Below are 1,309 nucleotides of genomic sequence, written 5' to 3'. Positions count from 1 at the left end.
ATATTTTAAGATGACAGTCATATTAATATTAATAATGAAAAGAATAACTAGCATTTAAGCACCATTTTGAAGACATTTTATTATACTAAACTTAAGTGTGAGAGTAGAGAGAATGCTGTGATGAATACCCATTACACAGTTCAATAACTGTCAGATTATGGCCAGCCTTGTTTCATTAGCCTCTCCCCACTTCTTTTCCTTCCCTCACGCTGCGTTGTTTTGCAGGAAATTCTAGATATCATTTTATTTTATCTGTAAATATTTCAATCTGAACTTTTAGGAATTATATAGTTAAAATTATTTTAAATTTTTAAATTTTTTTTTACTAAATTCAGACAAAAAATACAAAAATCATACGTGTACAGCTTAAAGTTTTTGCAAATTGAACGTATTGGTACATCTAGAACATCAGCGGTGCTATAGAAGTCCCCCTGTCCATTTCCAGCTGTGTCCCCACCACCCACGGGTAACTACTATCTCGCATTCCAGCTCCTGTCTTTGAACTTGTATGTATGGGCTCACACAGGGCACTTCCTATTTGGGGTCTGGCTCCTTTCACGTAACATTTTGCTCAAGTGATTTCTCTGTAATTTTACATGTTCCTCCTCATTACTGTATAGCATGCTGTTGTGCAACTGTGCCACAAGGTAACCATTCCATTGTGGAAAGCATTTAGAGACTTTCTAGTGTTTGCTTTGGAGAAGGCAATGGCACCCAATCCAGCACTCTTGCCTGGAAAATCCCATGGACAGAGGAGCCTGGTGGGCCGTAGTCCATGGGGTCGCTAAGAGTCAGACACGACTGAGCGACTTCACTTTCACTTTTCACTTTCATGCATTGGAGAAGGAAATGGCAGCCCACTCCAGTGTTCTTGCCTGGAGAATCCCAGGGACGGGGGAGCCTCATGGACTGCTGTCCATGGGGTCGCACAGAGTCGGACACGACTGAAGTGACTTAGCAGCAGCAGCAGCAGCAGCAGTGTTTGCTTATTGTGAACAGTCTTAACTTCTTTTATTAATCTTATAGAATGGGAAAAGGAGGCTTGTGTAAAATAAAATAATTCACTAAGTTCACACAGGTAATAAAGCAGTGTAGTCTTAATTCAAACTAGCTTTGCCTGACTCCAGAGTCAGAGATCTTAACTACTGTGCTTTCTTTTTTTTTTTTTTTCCAGTTAACTACAATTATCTATAAAGTGTGTATATATAAAAACCCATAAGCTTTATGGAGAAAAGTGCATTATTCTGCATGGCTTTGTTGCCCTCAATCACTGGTTTTCCTATTCTGTCTATTTCTTGGAGAGGAAATT

This window comes from Ovis canadensis, chromosome 8, assembly GCF_042477335.2.
Source record: "Ovis canadensis isolate MfBH-ARS-UI-01 breed Bighorn chromosome 8, ARS-UI_OviCan_v2, whole genome shotgun sequence".
NCBI lineage: Eukaryota > Metazoa > Chordata > Mammalia > Artiodactyla > Bovidae > Ovis > Ovis canadensis.
Note: the sequence above shows the minus strand (reverse complement) of the source record.